This window comes from Podarcis pityusensis (assembly GCF_964106645.2).
Source record: "Podarcis pityusensis genome assembly, chromosome: 13".
Classification (NCBI taxonomy): Eukaryota; Metazoa; Chordata; class Lepidosauria; order Squamata; family Lacertidae; genus Podarcis; species Podarcis pityusensis.
The window spans coordinates 21,184,200-21,205,086 of record NC_138038.1 but is presented as its reverse complement, the minus strand read 5'-3'; the positions used below and the strand labels follow the sequence as shown (position 1 = coordinate 21,205,086).

Here is a 20,887-nt window from a genome sequence, read left to right as displayed (position 1 = left end):
AAGTTCTTCTAAGCTGAATTCGTATTATAATTTAATATTCTCCTGATATGATTCCCACCTCAACAAGGAACCTCAGAAAAATAATATAAAGTGTACAAGTATAGATTGGGTAATAGATTTTTTTTTTAAATCACTGTTACCTTAAAATTGATCAGGATTGATCAGGATCCATGTTTTTAAATCAACATTTTAATGTTAAACATAAAACTGAACTCAGCTTTTGACATTCCGCCAAATGGTCCACTTGCAGCATAAGGCTAGGCATGTTTACTCGGGAGTAAGTCCCAGTGTGCTCAAGGGGGCTTACTCCCAGGAAAGTGTAAATATAGGACTGCCGCGTTAGTGCGCTGAATTTAGAGAGCTGTGATGGCTGGGAACATTGTCAGATTCAGAGACCTGTGCTGAATTCTTTGATGTTGGCGCTTTTGATACTGTTTTCCATGTTGTTTTTGCAACTCTCGTTACCGTTTGGAAACAGGCTATAGAATCCACTCTACCCTGCAAGCCCTTAACAAATCTAGTTCAGTTGCGACTCCCAAAGTGCTAGTCCGGTATATGTATATATATATATATATATATATATATATATATATGAAACAGCTTCCTTCTATGGCTTCTCATCCTTTCTTTAAACAAAATAAAACACAACCCAGTTTTGCCACCAGGCCATTTGGTTCTCTTGATTTTCTTTCCCTTTAACTTTTATGTTTTGTTTGTCCTCCCTTTATTTAGGGGTGGGAGGGGGAAATTCCTCCCTCAAAAAGGAAAAAAGCATGTATTCTTCTAAGGAAACATTAATTTTCTCCATGTTGGAAGGGCGCAAAAAGGCTAGAATTATTTAATGGGTCAAATAATAAATCAGTAGAGAAAGCACACACACACACGGAAGGATGAAAAAGAGAGAATCCTGTTTCACTGTATTCTGTATTTCATTTCAAATGCCTTTTTCCCCAGTGAGCTACAATCTATTATACTCCCCTACAGAATGAAAAATAATACTGTAACCCAATATTGGTCAGTTCTGACCACAGGAACGCACACACAACAGGAGCAACCTTCCCCCCTGACTTCCCTACATCTATGCACTTCAAAACCTAAATATAATTCAGACCTCATACCCAACCACATGCCCCACCTCCTTCTCCACGAACCTCCTCCTCCTCCTCTTCAGTTTATGCCTGTATAAATTCTGCAGTTTGCAGAACAGCAACTCTAAAAGTCTATGTTGTGATCCTTTCGTATGTTCCATGGATTAGATACAACCGTTGCCTTCTAGAAGCAGGCTGTTAAAATATTTGCTATGTATTAACTGGAAAGAATGATAAATTTGCTGTCTTATTTCAGCTGTTCCTTAGCAGACATAAACACTCGAGTACTCTCATGGCAAAAGATTGATTAAAAATAAAGAAGAAACGCAATAATCATTAATTCGATATTAAAAGACTGGGTTCGCTGAAACTGACTAAGCGGTTCAGCCATAACGATAATTTTACTAGGCCTCGCTGGTTTGTTTTGGATTTCTTGGGACCTCTGGAAGGCCTATGAGAAGGTGGAGGCAAATGTCTTCTTCTTTTAAAGGAAGAATTAAACAGTGCATTAAAAATTAATTCCCATTCTACTCTTCTCGAAAAGGAATCCAAAGTGGTCTGAGCGTTCAGTAGCAAAGATTTTTTCGCCCCTTTTGTATCTCATCTTTCAACACGTCCCAAATGTCGGTCATTTATCTTAGTCGGAGACGGGTGGAATCGTAAATGATTTACTCCAAGGAATTGTTGCTGTAGTTGTTGGGATGTGCGTGTGTTTTAAAAAGCACCCCGAAATCTCCAACGGAATCATAAATAGGAATAGTGCATTGGAAATTAGTCCTCGAAATGGTAACCGCAGAAGTTCCTTCTCTCGCTCTCTCGCTCTCGGAAGTTTCGTTTTTATTCCAGAAGAGGAACCTGGATTCTAAATAAAAGCCTCTCTTCTCGGGAACTTTTGCAAGAGAGATATTTATTTATTTTTCGCAAATTTATTTATTTATTTAAAAAAAGAGTGAATCCAAGAATCTAGAAGCCCGTTAAAGGGTTTGTGCCAAGAGCGAAGGGAAGGCCGTGGAGCATGGAAAAATATAATATTAAAAGCTCCCTTTAACCTCCATGTTGGAAAAAGAATTCTAAAATTCGCAGTCCTACTCTGGTTATGGGAGAAAACCGGAGAGCCTTTCTCCTTAGGGCGTATTTCTCCATAGTAGGGCAAAGGTAATAAATAATAATAATAATAATAATAATAATAATAATACTGCGGTTCCGGACAACTCTCCAGTTCACAGCAAATTGTTCACTACATTTAGAGCTTTCCCCTTTGAAAAATTAAAGGGGGAAAAATCCTCCACCACGTCAAAAGAAAGAGAAAGAAAGCGTTCTAGATGAAAACGCGAAGGAGAAAGGGGGAGGAAAATAGAAGGGGGAGAATAGCAAAAAGAGGGGGGAAAGGGGGGTAGAAAGAAGGGGAGGGAAGGAGGGGGGAAGAAGAAGAAGAGAGAGAGAGGGTGAGAGTGAGAGAGAGAGGAGAGAGAGAGAGACGCTGCGTGGAAGGAAGCTTAAAGCTTGTGAACTCTTCATGAACCGCGATGCGAGTCATACAGCTATAAATCATGGAGACACGGTCTCCGCCATTCACAAACTGATAGCCTATTTCGGTCCACCTTACCTTAGCCTCTGACGAGAGCAGCGCGGCGAGCAGACATAATATATTTTCGCAGCCAGCAAGCAACGCAATCAATAAGCGAGGAGAGCTCCCCCCATTCCTCTCTCGTGCTGGTTTTTTTTTTTTTTTTTAATGTTCAAGGAATATCTAGAGAGAGAAATCCGGTCATAACGCCAAAAGGAGGGGGGACATCTCTATAGGAGCTTACGGTGAGGGATGCTCGGGTCCTCTCTCTCTCTCTCGCCTCTCTCTCTCTCTCTCTTTCTCAATCCGTTTGGGGAGGAGTGCGGGGGGGGGGGAAGGTGAGAAGAGGTAGGAACCACAAGATGCTAGACAGCCTTCCAAAGATGTATAGGGAATCCTTTGATTGTGGCTGCCCTATAGTCTTGGTACGCCCTGTTCACGGTTAACAATGGCCTCTGGCTTAACAGCAGAAGGCAAGAGAGAGGGAGAGAGAGGGGGGAGAGAGAGAGAGAGAGAGAGAGAGAGAGAGAGAGAGAGAGAGAGAGAGAGACAGGGTACAGAGGAGGGGAAAACAGAAAGAATAGCTGACATGAAATCCTCGACAAGGAATGCTTAGACTGAGATTTAAATGACATAATAATAACATCCAGTTATTATTTTTGTTAAACCGGGCAATTTAAAACAAGAAAGCGCGGGAGGGGGAGGGGTTTGAGGGGGGATTCAGGAGAGAGAGATGTAGAGATTTCGTTTCTGGGGGCGGGGGGAACGGAGGGGTGGTTTCCCACCCCCCCTTCTCCCTCCTGCTTTGGGAGGGCTTGGGCAAACGCCAAGGTTGCTTCCTGACGGCGTCAGGAGTGGAAAGGAAATATGCAAATAGAGAGGTGGCGGACAGAGGCCTAGCAGGATAGCAAAAGCTGTATTGATTCACGTGCTTCGCAATTAGGTGTCAAGTTATGCTAATAAATCTTTGGAACAGAGGCAGATTTTCTTTCTTTCTTTCTTTCTTTCTTTCTTTCTTTCTTTCTTTCTTTCTTTCTTTCTTTCTTTCTCTCTCTCTCTCTCTCTCTCTCTCTCTCTCTCTCTCTCTCCCCAATTTCCTTCAGCAGAGCAAGCGGGGGATAACTCTCTCAGACCTCCATTATACCCCACCCTGGCCAAAATGGATTGCATAACCCTCCAGTATGACTTAACTATTATGACAAGCATATGCGGGGAGGGGGAGGGAGACGCGGCAAAAGGAAGCAGCATTTTAAAAACAACAAAACAAACAACAGCTCTTGAGAACACCTCCCTGAAAAGTTTTACAAACCTTCTGGGCGACATGAAAGGGAAAGTTTTAGAAAGTTTATATACTTAACCTGGTTGAGTGCTATTGGTTCCCTGAATGCTCACGTTGTGTATGCATTATGGGTTACATTCGAGCACGTCAAACGCGGAGCAGACCTGCTGAAATCTTCAGTTAGTAAAAGTCCATTGATGTCAGTAGGTCTACTCTGAGTATGGCTTAGTCAGATGCCACCCATAATGCAAGCGTTCACACATAGGAAGGAAGAAGAAAGACTGACTGATCTACATTTCCGGCACCTCTCATCGTGTTATGCTGAACATTTGGGATGCAAAGTTTCATTCAGTTTATTGGGATTTACTTGCAAGCGACTGTGATTGGGGCAGGAATGTGATAAGTCCACCTGACACAGGGAAGTTATTTAACATTAGATAGATGATAGATAGATGGATAGATAGATAGATGACGTCTCTTTAAGTCACTCAAGATTTATGACCCCCTTCCCTGCTCATAACACAAGGCGCTTTGCTTGCCAAGACAAAAACGTTTTCGCTCTACTTTTGCTGCTGACCTGAAAGGGAGCTGCCGCTACAAACTGAGTGTGGGAGGAAGAAGTTGAGGTGTCTGCACATTTTTGGGTGCGTGCGTGCGAGGCAGAGGAAGAAGGGAAAAGGAGAGCTATTGTTATTCTCTCCCCCTCCTTCTTTTTGCACCTCTACCTTGAAGGGGGTAATTGCTGAATCAAGGGGAAACTGGCATTCAGAAAGGGAGTGGACTCTGGAATTGGCTCATTCCTTTCTTGGGATGTTCTTAGTGCTCCCCATCTTTGAGAATGGTCCTGTTTGGGGAAAACTTTTTCACTTAACTTTTCAGACCTAACTTTGTCTCTCATGCCTAAAATTGCAAGTGACTTTATCCACCCGGACAATGTTACCTTATTCCTGTCCACTTTGGCCTTTTTTTATGAGTTATGAAAAGAAATCCTAGATCTGCATGCGATGGTGGGCTATTTTCTGCTTTGGAAGACCATCCTGAGATTGGACGCTCAACTGAACCATGGTATTCAAGAAGAACTTCATTGGCAAAACACGTCCTGTGGAATTCTCCGGGTGAAACTTAGAAGTCTGCTGCTGGACAATAAGTAGTGCCTCCACGGATGGTAAACATAACTTTCAGGAGGGGAAAGCACTTTTATTGGCATAAACACTCCCTTTCTTTTCTTTTTCTTTTTAAAAAACGAATTAGTAGCATTGTGTGAGTATTTAATACTGTCTTTTTGAATTTCCAGGTCTACTGTCCTTTTAGTCCTTCCAAGACTTAAGGCTGCAATCCCATGCGTATATATCTGGGAGTAAAATCCGTTGAATTCAGTGTGGGTTACATCCGAGAAGGATTGCTCTATATAAGGCTGAAATTAAACGCTAGGGAGTAAGTCCCATTGAACATACCAGGTCGTGTCCTTCTGACTTACATGCTGAGGACTACGATGCATGGAATAGAGGCTCAAAACAAGACCAGGGTAGAAAGCAAATCGATTAACTGCAGAATGTAAAGTATCAAACTTTCTGTTTAAAAAGAGAGAGAGAGGCCTTGAATAAATCCTTAAGGTCTTTCTGAAACTGGTATGAGATAGGGGCTGCTGGTGGTGCACTTTAGGCGGGACCCACAATAGGTCAGTGGTGTTTTCTTAAAACTCACCAGTTCCTAGGCTGCTGGTCCTGAAGGTATAATGGAGAAGTACAGTTTGAAAAAGAAGGGGACCTGTTTAAAAGAGAGAACAAGAGAAGGAGAGGGAGAGAGACACATACAGAGAGAGGGGAAAGGGGGGGGCGTGTTGGACTGTTTAGTAAAAGTCTAGAACGTAAAAGCAGATAAGTTTGGGACAGGAGGCAAATAAATCACTTTGGGTAAAAAATAGCCTTCTCCGTTCCATAACACCACTGTCCAAACACTCCTACCGAAGATTCGCCAACAGGACCCAGGTCTTTACCACCGTCGTTCGCTCACTTTAAAAGTTGCCAGCTAACGTTTACATGTGTGTGCTGGGAGTCAACCGAAGTTAAAGATGATGCATGGACACAGGAGAGCCATACTATAGGCGCGCAAGCACGCATTTAGGAAGCATTTCGTTCCGAATATTTCCTTGCAGGCTGGACTGAGAGAGGGTTCTCTGGCCCGATTGGGGAGAGGGTGTTGTTAGCAAGAGGCTTTTGATGTTCTCTAACGTTGTTAGGGTACGGTTTCCCGCGGTTGGGGGGTGGGTGGGGAGTTAACGGGTTTATTTTTTCCTGTTGTTGAACTTAATGTCTTTCGATTAAAATAACAGGAATAACCTAACAAAGGAGGAATATCCAGATCTATTTATTTTATTTCTTATATGCTTAGCACGTCGTGGTTTTTAAACTTTGGCAGTATATTCGCGAGGGGCCGGGTCCGAGAGAAGGGAGAAGCAACCCCAGTTCATTTACCTGCAAGTAAGCCTCGCTTATTTTCAAACGAGTACGTGTGTACACAACACACACACACAGGTCCTTCTGAGTCTTTGAGTCTTTGCAATAGGGCATACACGAACCCAACGCATATAAACAGGGGCTATTGCTCTCAAGTTAAAGCCTGCCGGAGATCCCAACTTTAATCCCACCGAGGTCTAGTAAGATTCAGAAGGGTAGTCAGATGGTGTCTGGCATTCTCATGTGTAGGCGAACAAAATGGGCCGAAGGAGAAAGCGAATTCGCCAAACAATTAACCGAGGATTTGTGGAAGGCGAACTACTTTGAGATTTATCACTGAAGCTTGGGTAAGGTTTTGGTTTAGGGGGGGAAACGAGAGGGAGGGAGAGGGAGAGATCATTTAAAAATATTTTCGTTTGGGGAAACATTCCTTGGCTCTAATAACCCGGTTTTCCGTTCTGAATGCTAATATTATTAATCTGCAATAAAAACGTCCGCTAACCACACACCAACACTCCCCGAACGGTATCCCTGCATGTCGCAGAACCTCTGGAATATAAATCACGCCCGGGAGGCCCCAGCTGCCCCCATCGCAATTCTGCGGCCTTTGGCAATAATTCCAGCTTCATTCCGCCTGCTTCTTGTTGTTCCTAGAGGCGCCCGCCCCTGTGAACGGCCACCGAGATGGCACCGGGCCACTTATACCACTTGCAATCATCGGTGTGCTATTTCTGGCTCTGAGTTTAAATTATTCGTTCTTTGCATCATAAATAAAGTTGTTGCTTTTTTGTTTGTTTTGTTTCATTGTGAAGTGTTTCTATGTGTGAGAAGTCTAGCAGCTAATAATAATAATAATAATAATAATATTCTCACGCTTCTAGAACTCAGTGAATAAACCTAGTGGCAGCAAAATGAGGCCAAAGCAAATGAAGGCAGCTTACTAAAACGATTTCTGCTAACCTGCTACTGCTGCCGCAGTTCATTAACTACAGTTTGCACGTTCAGCTGCGAAGCATCCAGTTTTGCCTTAGTATGATGATAAGACAGTGAGTGGCATAAAATGCACGTGTGAAGTGGTCCTGAGCACCTTCAGGGAGATGTCATTCCCATCTTTTTAAATCTCGGCTGCTGGCTTTTGGAGGGCAGGGGTAGTGCGCCAGGGAGGTGGGTCACCAAGACAGCCCCATAAGTGGTGTTAGCCGTTGGATAGGGGGCAGAAGTGCAGCAATCCAAGTCTAAAAGACATAAAATCCTACAGGAAAGGGGAAAGTGCCTTCAGGAAGGATAAAACTTCCTCCCCACACACCAAAATCCGTCTATTTTAATGGGGTAAAGTTTCTGCCCAGTACCCACCAAAAAGATGGAAAAGCAGCAAAAAGACAGAAACTCTCCCATTCTAGTGTTTGGTAGTGTTTTCTGGTCGTCTTCATGTATTTTCTTAAACATAAGGTTTTCTATGTGGCCTGATGGCATTACTTAATACTATTGTTATTTATTGCAGAAATACTGTTTTGTCTGTCCATCTGTCTATCCATCCAACCAACCAACCAACCAACCAACCAACCAACCAACCAACCATCCATTACGTTTTTATCTTCCCTTTCTGCTGTGGAAATCAAGGCTACCAGTAGTGGTAGCACATTATGGAATAGGGGCAGGTAACCTCAGACCTTAGGTGGCCCTCTAGATATCTTTACCTGGCCCTTGGGTCTCTCCCCAGGCCACAGCCATCTCTACAGCCCTGCCTGCCACCCTCCTCAAGTATTCTTGCCTGGCTGGAATGTATTATGGAACTCTGATAATGGCTCTTGCTTGCCTTGATGGAGGATGAATAAGGGTGAGTGAATGTGTGTAGAAATCAGACATCAACACAAAGGTAACATTTGCATTCATTGCTCCACCCACATTTGTCTCTGGCCCCTCCCAGTACTGGCATGTGGTCTCTGGTTGCCCAGAAGCCAGCGAAAGATGTGGACTGAAAAAGCTTCCCCAAAGCTGTTGTAGGACGAGAAATCTTTATATGGGTCCTTTTGTATAGAAATTCTCTACAAACCTTGTTTATTTTATTTAACAGCAGTGATGCTTCACTGTAGCTATAGTTGTTTTTAATCTATCTATCCATGTAGTCATCTATGGAATGCATATTTGTGCTTATGGCTCTAAAACTTTGTATAAGTTATATAGACATAGAGCTTCCTGATGGAGGGTTGGGTAAAACCTGTTGTTTATGGCCCAACTATTAGGGAAAGCGAGGTAGCTGCCCCAGACAGTTGATTTTGGGTGTCACAAAAGGGCATCACATTGTTAGTCATGTTATATATTATTATTGGGTTCTTTTTGTTAGTACTTTCACTGTCTGGGAGTTTTTGTTCTTCTTCTTCTTCTTTTTTACTTCAGCTGCCAAAATACCCTGACCAATATTGGGCACCTGACGGAGGGAGGTGACTGCGGGAAGTAGTGCTGTTTGCTGTTACACCTCAGGCGGCAAAATATATTGAGCAAACCCTATTGTTCTGTCATAAGTGCACAGGGAAATGTTCCCGGAAGCCAGCAGTACTTACTACAATATTTATCTGTTTTTGTTTTTTTGTTTTAGGGATTTGTATCCTAAGATGTCTTCCCTGGTTACATAGGAGCAGGTTTAAGAGAACTTCAGTTCTAAAGAACTTGGTTTGGGTGCAAGCGCATCTGACTTAACGAAATTTACATCCAAATAAGTGTGCGATTAACATTCTCCCTCCTCCTTAATCCTCTCATAGCCACGCGTGCACGCAAACTCTACCCATGCGCCTACTCGGGATAAACCAGCATCTCTCTATCCGATTGTTTCCCTTGATGGATTGTAACTCTTTCTCCCCCACGACCTTTGGTTTAGAAGCCTAATAACTCACCGGATTAATGGTCAATCAACGGAAGTAGTTTTAAATTGCCTCCAAAGTATAAAACATAAACAACAACACCAGCCAAAGGGGGGAAGGAAAGAGAGAAACCCCCCCCCCATCCCAGTCTGTTTTGTGCTCCACCCTCTTGGGGGGGCACTTTGTCTTGTGTAAGTGGTCCCTGGGTCCTGTTCTGCAGTTGGGGCGGCTGGAGAGGGGAGGCGTGGGCGCGCTTTACTAGTACGGGACAGTCCAGCACATATTTAAAAAGGAGGAAGATCAGAGAACCTGAGTAACTCTCCCCAAGCAGAAACGTGCATCTGGATTTCCATGGAAACTACATTTTCAAGGGGATTTGCTACCAGGGAACGTGTTTCGTATCAAATGCGAGGGCTTTCTTGTCTAAGCACAGGGACAACCTGACCACAAGCTGATTCTGCATGGTGTTTACTGCTAAGGCTGCAATCCTATGCGGTTACCTGAAAGTAAGAGCCACTGGACGCCGTAGGACCTACTTCACATGAAGTGTTCGTGTGAGCGGAACCTTGAGATACTAGGCAGCTGACCTCTTGCATTGTCTTTCTTTCGAATTATGAAATAGAGGACTGAACCATACTTTCACGACGTGACCATTTTCAAATTTCTCTTTCTGTGTTTTCTTAAAATACTTACACCTCGCACCTTACTGTTCCCACCTGATTAACTTCACGCTGGCAAACTTATTAAGTTCTTGCTACCGAGTTTTATTACTTGGATCTATGTGTTCCGGGGGGAAAGGAGAAAAAATCGGGAAGGAGGAAAGGGGAGAATGGATGGCGTTCAAGGAAGCTTTACTTAGAGTAGTCCCATTAAAAGTAATGGGCCTAACTTAGTCATATCCCTTATTTTCATGGACGTACTCTGAGTAAAACTTAGTTGAGTAGCAACCAATCTTTTTTGCAGCTTCCATAGGCGACACCCTGCGGTCCCTCCTTCAGCAAGGGTGAAATTGACGAAGGAAATCACGACATCTCCGTTATTTCACTGAGCAGTTTAGCCTTTCTGGCTCACTTCTCCTCCTCCTCCTCCTCCTCCCCCCCCCCCCGGATTCAAATTTTCAGCGTTGTTATCTCTTCCTGGCCGGAGATAACCATGGGAGCAGGGAGAAGCACTTCCTGGTTTACTAGAAAGCTGCTCCGAGCTGGCCTGGAGGAGGCCCAGTTCCACACCCACGCTCGACCTCTTAATAGCAGCGTCCATTGGGAGAAAATAGCGCTTCCCTGGGAGCCCGTGTAGCGTTTCTGAAAACCTTACTTCCGCATAATTTCTGCAGAACTTCATTCGGGGCAGATAAAACTCGATTAGCTCCTCAGCAACGCTGCCATTTTAGTCGTGCTTACTAGGAAAGGCCAATTGAATTCAGTAGGACTTACTTCCACGTAAACATATTTAAGGCCTTGGCTATTTTTCCTAGCTGGGAAATTAAAGTGGATTGTGAGGTGGATGGGGACTAAAGTGAAGACTCCACCCCTCTTCATTGATTTACAGCGCAATCCTATGCATGTTTACTCCGGAGCAAATTCCCACTGATTTCAATAGTCCAAGGGAAGATTTGGACTAATAGAAGATAGTCTAAGGGAAGATTTGGACTAGGGGAAGATTGCAGCTTCAAGCAAGTGATAAATGTAATGAAGACAGTTTGCTTGCTGGTGGAGCGGGTGGCGTCGTCAATAAGTTTCAGATAATCTCTCTTTTGGCATGAAAATATACTATTCAGAGTCATGCATGCAAAAAGGGAGAGGAAACGGGTGAGAAAACAGATTCCTATCCATGCGCATCACTTCTATCCTTCAGCCTTTTGGGCTTCTTTGGAGGTCAGTGGCCTGAAGAGCAGACCCTGATCTCAGCAGTAGAACGCAGATTTCACCCCGTTAAAGAAAAGCGGGGGAGCCAAGCTATAATTCTCTCAGTTCACAACTTTTAAATTTAGAATCCACTTACTTCTGTCTGGGAAGAAAGATGACGATTGGATACCACAGAGCGAAATTGCGCCTACAAGAAAGGAGAAAGGAAAATATTTTCAGGCAAGGCGAAGGCTTCCCTTCTGAGGTTGCAGCTAGCTAGTCTTATATTGGAAACTTGCCAAATGGTAAAAAAAGGCAGGCGCAGGCAAATACCCGAGTTCTAGTCAAACTTTATGGAGCTGGAGAGTCCCCCCTCCCCTTTCCTTCACTTCGAGTTCCGTCATAACATCATAAAGTTCGAGAAGGGGGTGGGAGTTGAAATATATAACCACAACAAGCGGAGTCATCTACCATCACTAACTTTGGGCGGGGGAGCGGGAGGAGCGAAAAGAGGGACACAATCCTCCTTGACATTTTGGTTCTGCTTCATACACAAGGAGGTACAGAGTGGCTTACTGTATGGTAGCAGATATTGCTAAGAATCTGCTGTCAGAGACTGCGCAATTTGGGTGTTCTATGAAGCGCTCAGCACACTATTGGAGCTTGTAATTGCCCAGCAGCCGCGGTACTGGAAGGTGCCATGAATGGTAATAAACAGGTTTACATAATTAATAGGCAGGAAAAGACTGAAAGGGTAGGATGGAATGAGAGAGACAGGCAGAGAGAACAGATAAGCACTCTTCTCCTATACAGGGATAACCTATTGGTCTCTAGCCATTTACTCTAAAAGCAGCTCTCTGCATTGAAAGACACCATCTCAAACCAGTTTGAAGGTGACTATTTGCTCTTTTTATCCCAAAGTAGTTTCTTCCTGCTTGCACCCCCGTCTCTATTTGGGGATGCTAGCCATCTCCATGGAGCTAAGTTGCAGTACAGTTAGTGGGACTTGATTCCACGTAGAGGCGTGTAGGATTGGGAATGCCATTCTGTTGCGTTTTCTTCATCCACCCTTAGATATATTAGGTTTCACATATTAACCAGCCGTTTCCTTGTCCCGTTTCCTGCTTTGCTGAAACCCTCCAAGGCTCTTTGATCTATGGCATTCATCAGCATACCTAAAGGCTAATTGGGACTTAGGCATCCATAACAGACGAGTATAGAGCTGAAGCCTAGAGTTAATTTTTAATTGCAAGATGAAGAATTGTGAAAGCGGCCAATGTTTAACAGGCCCTCAAAAGCAGTATTGTGGGGCATGACTTTGGTTTTAAGTCATTTCATGGGATGGGGACGTGCTTGCAGATCTATTTGTAAACGCAAGGACTTGACACATTCAAAAATGCGTTTTGGAAATCCGCAATCATTATATTATAAACTATGGGCCAAATAGCCTTCTCTCTCTCGTTCGCTCTCCAATTCCCAAACAGGTAGGTAGCATGATGAATAGCTGATAGGGAACCAGCATCCTCGCTCTTTCTGAAGACAGACGTTTCCGATCTGGTGGGTTATCGGAGGCAAGTGGTTTGGTATTTGGTGCTGCATTCATTAAAATCTGACCACAGTCTAGATAGATCCTCAGTGCTGGAATGGATCCTTGCTGAAGTCCAAGAGGCTCCTTGTGGTTCTTTGGCACGTCGCTACCTAAACTGTCCTAATTAAGATAATTAAAATAACAACAGCAACCCAACATGATTCCCATAGAAGTTGCCCAGAGAATGTCAACTGAGTTTGTTTTCGAACTGGTGGAAAACAACATCTGAATTAAAGAAGCAGCCACTCCATTAATATCAATTTCCTTCAATGAAAACTTTGGTTCTTCATCAAGTTGATGATTTATGATAAAATCGATTAAATTAGGGTCACTTAAGGGCCTTGTGGTTTCCTCTTGGATTTCATCTGTCAACGCATCAAGCAGTTTTTTTTAATCAAGTTTAGCTGGAGGCTAGTAAGGAAGATGATTCTGGAGCTGAGGAAATTTAATGCAAAGCAATTTTCAGGGAAGGGAGGCGCTCAGAGAGCAGAGTTCTTGCTCTCTTCCAATATGGCATTACTTTGCCGGAGGAAATATTAGACATTGGGGTGGTGTTTTGTTTGTTTTTAATAAAAAATAGTGTACGTTTATAGCTGGAGTATGGTCCCAGGAACTGAGTTATTAACATCGCCGTCCTGAACTCAGAACATATTTGTACTGTCAGCAATAGTGGCTTTATCTATTTCACCCTCCCCCCTTTTATTTTTATTTTTTGGGTGTGTAAGTTTGACTGTAACCTCTGCTTCCCGAAGACTCAGCAGAATGAAAAAGCCCTGGCTTCTTAACATAAGAAGAATTCTTATGTCAGATGCAATTGTAAGGAACAAGGAAAGAAGAAAGGAAGGACCGGTTTGATGGAAGAGTCCCTTCCCTCCTTTGGTCTAAGAGCATTAAAAACATTTAAAAAAACAAACAAAAAGAAGTACAGCCATTCAAGTGTAAGAGAAATTTGCCCTTTATTTCTATAGAATGCGGACTGCATTCTTTACCATGAAACTCTGGAAAGAATAAAATAGTCCAAACAGTCCATGTTTACCTGGAAGGAACTGCCTTGAGTTCGGTTGGACTCACTCCTCTGTGCAATAGGATTGCAATCAGGTGGCCCGATTCTATGCATTGTTCCTCTGAGATAAACCCCACAGTGCAATCTTATATATGTCTACTCAGAAGCAAGTCCCACTGAGTTCAATGGAGGTTACTCCCTGTTTAGTGAGTATAGGATTGCAGCCTCATTGTGTTCGGTGGCGTTTGAGTCCAGGTTAAGGGTGCACCCCAGATTTTGCAAAGGCCAAACAATGCGTGCATTGCTAAATATGATGGCGAGGACAAACAAGCTGGTAAGATGTCTCAGTCTCTGAAAGACTAAGGCGGTCCCCTACAAGGTAAAACCGCAAGCTTTGTTTTACATTGCTGGTTCTGTGGAGACTTAACACTGCTTGCTTCACACACCGGTAAGATATTTGTTAACTACAACTCACAAACATAAAAGAAACGGGGGGGGGGGGGGAGGAGAGAGGGAAAAAAGGGAAGGGATACAGATTTGGTCTTCTAGGAAAAGGCTGGTCGTGACAGGAGCCACCTCAAATAAACACAACTTTCTCAACACCATAAATCACATCTCTCTGTTTAACACCAGGCTTCCCCTCCCTTAAAGAAGCGTTTGTAGTTTTCCCTTTCAAACAACCCAGAGGCGTTAAACCTTTAACAAATGTGGCCTGGGAGGGGCGGCAAGCGCGGAGGGGGGACCTATTTGGTCCAAACATCAGGTTTGGAAGAAGCAACCTGCCTCCCCTTTATTTTATTTGCATTGGACTCCCAGTATCCAACCATTATCAGGAGATCATTAATATTATTTGTTTGCTATATCCCAGCCTTTTCTGGTCAAGCTACAGGACTAGTTTCTGAGAGTGGTGGTGATGTTTTTTTTGGGGGGGGGGCTGTGCTTCAAGCTAGAACTCCAGCGGACCAATGGACGCCTTCCCAAGCTTTGTCAGAGCTATTAATTAAATCTCAACGGCCCCCGGAATTTCCTATGCTAGGATCAGACGAAGTTGTATAGTGGTTTGGGATTTGTTTTGATCTGTCTTGTAATTTCTTTTATTATTATTATTATCATTATTTTTATTAATCCCTCTTACCTGCAGCGATTCTCAACCAAACGACTTCAGCAGGAAGATCGAAGGCGGCTCACGAGGTTGAGAGGAACTCGAAGGAAGCCAGTTTGGGAGAAGGAGACAGAGAGACAGAGAAGAACTACTTGACTGTAGCTCTGTAGATTTTGCTGCTAAGGTTTGTCTTGAGGCTTTTTTGGGGGGTCGGTTTTTCCACCGCAAGGAAGCTTTGATTTTTTTGATTATTTTTTTGAGGGACGGGGGCGGGGGGCCTCTCTTGGATTCCAACTTGACAGAAGGAAAAATACAGTGGTTTCCGAGACACGGAGGGAGAGCAAAAATAATAATGAAATAAAGATATTCTGCAGCAAGACGAAGACACGGAATACTTTTTCACGGGACAACAATGCTCTCTCCCTCTGCCACCCCCCTCCACCTCCGAAAAGGAGGAGGAAAGCCTCTCTCGTTTCTAAGCGAGGCTGTTTCTCTTTATAAAGACTTAAAAATGTTGCAAGAGGGGGGATCCTACTGACTGACAAGAGGTGCCAGATAGAGAGGGACCAAATGGATTCTGGTTTTAAAAGACCAACAGGAATTGGCTGGTTCTCAACGTCAGGATACGAAATTGATTCCATATGTCCTCCCCCCCCCCTTCTCTTCCTCAGCAGTCTCTCAGGCGGGGAATAAAAAAGGATCGAAAAAGAGCAAAGGCTAACTGAGATATCTCTCTTTGTTAAAATAAAATAAAAATAAAATACAAACCAAGAGGGTTCAAATAAAATGTTGTTACTGTTGGCTGTTTTAAATAGCAAATCGCTCCGGGTTTTATGCTTAAACACGGAAAGGTAAGGAGCTGAGAAAAGGTCATTGCGAATGGAAACGGCCTTGCATGACATTTTAACGTGGTCTTTAGCAAAATCTCCGTCTATCCACCCATGCATCTTTCCCCCTGTTCTTAGATCTTTGCCAAACGTGGCGTGCCTTCCTCCATCTTTAATCCCATCCATTAATCCATTAATCTATTATATTTTTCGTATTTCCCCCCCCCCCCGTTCCCTTTCTACAAGTAACCCAACTCAACCCTTGCTGGTGTCTTCACTTTTCACCCTTTCCATCATCCCTTGTTTTATCGTCTATATCCTAGATGTCTTCCTGTCCCGCTATTATGTGTGAATCTCCCTCCCTTTCTACCTGGCACCACGATCTGGCAAAGATTGGCCTGGAATTGCTGGCTTTTGCGCTGAAAGTCGTTTGAGATCGGTAGCCTTTGGGTGGTAGCAGAGCCAGGAACAAAGGAATAAATTCACGTGGAATCTGGAGGCGGCCTCCCCCTCCTCATCCCACGCTATCTACAGTTGCCTGCAGCTGGCGCTGGGTCCTGTCTGGAAACCAAGCGCTCAGGGACACTGGCCTTTTAACAAAGAACGAGCCCTTTTTGGTAAAGCTAGGTCGCTTTAGCCTTCGGTTTCTTCCTGTGCTAGGGATTCCCACATCGCGTCCATTTTTGGAACCCATCCGGTGTGAACATGGTCCCTTTTTCATTCATGCCTGGCTGATCGGCCCTTTCAACATGTCTCCCGGAGTTTTCTGACCCCCTGGGAATAGCTAATAGCCGAAGTTTTTTTTTTAATTATTTAAAAAGAAATGCATCCCCACAATATGACATGAAATAACGCTCTCCTTTTATAAAGGGCCAGTTCTACGCTTCAGAACGCCTGCGCGGGTACGTGCTGGGGTTGTGCGCGCACATGTCTATCCAGTTTATGGTCTTGGAAATGCTTATTCGGAAGGGAGTCCCATGTTGTTCAATGGATTGGCTTCGTCCTACGGCATGGGTTAGTATTGCAGCGTTTTAGCAAGCGTTTAAATTTGATAATTCCCAGCCAGACACCAACATTTTCTTACTATTTGCCTTTCTTCAACAAGGAAGCAGAGGGAGGTGAACGAAACCCTGATTCCAAGCCCTTGTGGTCCCTCTGAAAAAGTCTAGCAGTGGACGTATTTCCTCTCTTCCCTTCTCCACCCCGCCTCGTTTTGTTTTCAGTAATCCCTGCTGAAAGTGGACACGTTGCAGAAACTGCATTTTTTTTAACGTCTGTGACATTTTTATCTCCAGAGTTCTCGAAAATAAGATAAACGCCTGCATTATTTTAACCAACTGTCCTTTTTTCTTTTAAATAGCAAATTCGTCGAGGAGACCCACATAACATTACCCGAAAGTAAATTCCATTGATTTCAATTTCCAGCAATCCATTCCCCAAATGATTTCAGTGTGCACCCCAATTCTAATGTCTAGTGGAAAGAAATACAGGGGAAGTTCTCTTGCCAAATCTCATTGAAATGAATGGGAACCTTCATCTCAAGGAGAGGTGCTCAGGAGACCTTCCCAGTGGATTGTACACAGCATATTTTAGCGTTGCAGCCACTGCTCGAACTTGCCACCCCATTCACTGTTTTCTAACACCACAGCACCCCTAAATGCATAATGTAATCCAAAGTACACAAAATCTGTTCTGCTTATAACATGATAAATGTAATGACTCAATTATATTTATATTTATCACGAAAGCATTATATGAGGCAAAGTAATCTGCCCTCCCCTCCAGTACCTGAATCTGACGTTACTTGAAAATGTCTCACTGAAACGATTAGAATTCATTTATTTTCATTTCAGTGGAATTTGCGCAGGAGAACTTCTTGTTGGCTCACGCCCAATGAATTTATGAATGGTACATAGCTGTATACTGTTATATTCTGCCTTACACCGATGTTATTATATTCATTGCGCGGCAGTCTGCTCCACTTAAATGAATGGGGTTCGCTTACATAGAGGGCTGTGTATATTCCAGATGTCAGATCTACTAGTTGGCCTAACTTTGTAATGAAATTTATGTAGCCCTACTTGGATGTAAGGTCCTTTATGGATAGTAAATCAACACACACTCGACTCCATTGCGCTGAAAATAAAGTAGCCACTGCGCTCCAAAGTTAATCAATCTAGTGGCCCAATCCTAAACAGATTTACTTAGAAGTAAGTCCAGTGTTACATCCAGAATATACCCATATGGTTAACTAGCGGGTATAAATGCATTTAAAATCGGGCTGCCCGGGTTGTTTCATTTAGTTTGGATTTGCTTGCTTAGCCGTCAGGGATACTGATTTCAGAACGGGAACTTTATCGGTATGCTTTCGCGAGCTAGCGTGACTCTTCTCTTTTCTAGCTCGCGTTAGCAACATCCCCTCGTGGATACAAATAGCGTGAGAGTTTCCGGGGAGCTTTCAGCGTCATGAGTGAACTCCACCCTCCTCTCCTTTGTTCCCGCTCGCGCCTTTGGCATTGGAGAACCTGGTCTCTCCGCTATGCTGTAGGGCTTTCTCGTTCTGCTATGTGTGAGTCGGTCTGCTAGGGAGGTAGAATGGGGTTGTTACACAATGAGCCTCAGGGTTGGAAAATAAGGCCTTAAGGGACCCACCGTTCCAATATCCCTTTGACTTGACTTGATTAAAACCTCCAAGAATTAAATTTACGAGAACAGAGCCTTTCGCCTTAAAATTTTATAACCCTTTGTAAAAATGATCACTCGGGATAAACCGATTAGTGGTGCACGGAGACAGAATTTTTGGCAGTTCACAGCAAAGGAACCTTTTGCGTACAGTTTATTGGAGTGCACATTGCATTGGCAATGTATCGGTAATACAACATTCCCTCCACTAGCAGTATAATCCTAGGCATGTCTACTCGGGAGGTAAGGGTCTACAGGTAAGGGTCTACAGGGTTGAAGCCTTATGCTATTCCAGAGGGGCAGACATGTTAGTTGGAACAAAGAGTTCCATAGCTATTCTAAGATAGCATATGTATCACAGCATTTTCGTGGACTGTACTCCACGGAAACTTTTGATATAACCAATGTGCTAGCTCAGGAGTAGGGAACGTCCAGATGTTGCTGGACTACAGTTCCCATCATCTCTGACTATTGGCCACGCTGTCTGGGGCTGATGGGAGTTGGAGTCCCAACAACATCAGGAGGGCCACAGGTTCTCCAGCTCTCTGTTTAAGGTGCCACAGGATTTTTTGAATGTTGTTTTCCCCCTTAGGCAGTGAACGCTGGAATTTCTCTCCTTGTTCCCCCCAGGTTGTCTGCCAGTTAGACTAGGTGTCATCGGATTACTGATAGCAACCCGATTCTTCTAGAGTTCACTAAACCAGGATGAAGTTACCCACAGAAGTCAACGGCTTAAAAAATAAAGCGGAAGTGGAGTAGCCCTAACTAGCGAATGTCTGTCTGTCTGTCTCGCTCTTCCTGAGAGCTCCTCCCTGTGGCCTCCAAGGTTCTCCCCTCTCATCCACACAACAACCCTATGAGGTAGGGAAGCTGAGAGGGAGACCGCTCAGTAGGCTTAAGTGGAGATTTGAACCTGGATCTGCGCTTTTCTCATTCCGCTACTCTAACCACTACACCACACCAGCTGTTAGGGTGAAAACTGGTAGTGGCGGGCGGGGGGGTTGGTTAGTTGAGATTTCGATTTCAATTGACTGTTGTTTCATTTATAATATATATCCGTAGTGTTGTTCCATGGTTTGGAAGATTGTGGGAGGGAAGGAATGTTGCTGCAACTTACTTTGAGCTTAGGAAAACAGATACATGCAGAATATAAAGAAAATGAAGGTTCATTCATCAGTTGATTTTAAAAATAGTGGGAACTGCGCATAAGGCTGAGATCCCAAGTACGGTTACTGCACAAAAATGTAATCGGTACCAGTGAGAACTGTTTCCAGATAAAACAGATATAGAATTTAAGAAGCTGAGTTCTGGATTGGCAAAATCCAAGAGTGAGTTCGCCTTCAGGGTGCAACTGGAATTTAAAGGTGATGTGGAGCCAGAAATCATATAAAGCAAACTATACTTTTTCTATTTAAAAAAACAAAAGCTTTCCCTCTCTATTAGCACTATTCACTTGGTTGATCAAGAAGGAAGTTCTCCTGTGGACTCAAGACCCATTCAAGAGTTCCCATTAGTTTTAATGGTGGCATTCAAGAGGTCTCCATTCGTTTCAATGGTGCTCGCTGAGCTTCACGCTGGATTTCACCGCCACAGATTTCTCTGTGGATAAAGCACTTGTGAGGGGAAATATAAGAAAGGAAACTCCCGTTTCGTGAATAGATTTGAATTCTGACGTGACGATGACAGGAAAAGAAACTTGCAACTAAGTAACAGAAGCAATTTGGAAGTGTGTGTGGGAGGAATAATCAATATATTAGAGAGGGTTTGAAATATTATTTATCTCATTCCTACGTTTATCATCCGCAGCAATATTGCTAATCTTCTGAGATATTGGAGATCAACCGTGTTAATAAAGAAATATGCACAGAACACAAAACGAAAGTGCAACGATTTTTTTTTCCACATTCTGATACAGCTTGTAGAAAAGTACTCCGACAGCAAAGTTATTATATTACCTCGATCGATGAAAAGACCGATAATGAACATAAATGGGGAAATGTGTTATGATTTAATGAAGCTGGGTCTTCAGCAAATACAAAGATCTAGGCTAGGGGGAAACTGATGTGGTCTTCTTTGAAGAAGGGAAGCAACGGAGAGAGTGTAAGGTCGATGTGTAGGGGAGTATCGGAAGGAAACCATACAATGGAAAGAAGGAAAGGAATAGAGAGGGAGAAGGATAGAGAAAGAAGTATACGACTGGTTTGAAGAATCACAACGAAAGAATAGAAAGGTAAAAGGAATGTCTGGACCGCGACTAGTAGTGTTGCTGCGGCTGCTGTCGTCGTCCTTACATTATCTCACATTGTGTCAGGCGCTGGACGTTTTCAGCACCTCTCGCACATTCACTTATGACAAACACAGCTGTATCGAGTTTCTAGTTGGCACAGTCCAACGAGAAGCTCTCCAACCCCATTGAAACAAACAAGAGCTGCGCCAGAGCCCCCATAGGACCCCTTCACCGGATCGGGACCCTCTTCATTTGAAAGTAAAGTCCACCGAAATTTAGAAGGCATTCCTTAAAAAACCAAAGAGTTGTATTCAATGTTCATCCTACTCAGAGTAGAGCCACTGCAATTAACAGCCAACGTCGGTC

The 20,887-nt window shown here is 43.6% G+C and overlaps 1 protein-coding gene across 8 annotated transcripts in view; it reads right to left on the bottom strand.

Moving 5' to 3' along the window:
- Nucleotides 1–20,887, bottom strand: part of HOXB3 (homeobox B3) — an 84,466-nt gene that overhangs the window by 7,920 nt on the left and 55,659 nt on the right. For 4 of the 8 annotated variants that reach the window (XM_080979433.1, XM_080979435.1, XM_080979434.1 and 1 more), the window contains one exon: nt 11,250–11,300. The exons of 1 other annotated variant lie outside the window; for it this stretch is intronic. The gene's annotated coding sequence lies outside the window, so the exon portion shown is untranslated. 3 more of the 8 variants (XM_080979436.1, XM_080979437.1, XM_080979440.1) reach the window with 3 other exon arrangements.